Below are 383 nucleotides of genomic sequence, written 5' to 3'. Positions count from 1 at the left end.
GGAACTGATTCCGCTCCCCCTACTGACCAACAAAGAGCATAGGCTATCCCCTTCAATGGGCTCAAGCGTGGGAATAATAGTGATGTTGGCCCAGGATTGGACAGTGTTTCGTTCTGCTGTGCATAAGGTCGCTATAAGTCAGCACCGACTTGATGACACCTAACAACAACAACGACATGTCGTTCTGAGATGGCCGAGTTCTATCGTTTACATGAAGGACTAGGGCCTGGCAGACCCAGTCCTCATTGGAATTGAGGCCAGAACAAAGATGGTGAATGGATTAGTTCTTCTGGCCAAATAAAACAACAGTATTTTTATCTTTTTCCTGGGTTGGGGGATTGTCCCCCCCAAGCCCTCAACATTCTCCCCAAAGGACTGACAGG

This window comes from Chrysochloris asiatica, unplaced genomic scaffold, assembly GCF_000296735.1.
Source record: "Chrysochloris asiatica unplaced genomic scaffold, ChrAsi1.0 scaffold00107, whole genome shotgun sequence".
NCBI classification, from domain to species: Eukaryota; Metazoa; Chordata; class Mammalia; order Afrosoricida; family Chrysochloridae; genus Chrysochloris; species Chrysochloris asiatica.
This window is presented reverse-complemented; position numbering follows the sequence as displayed.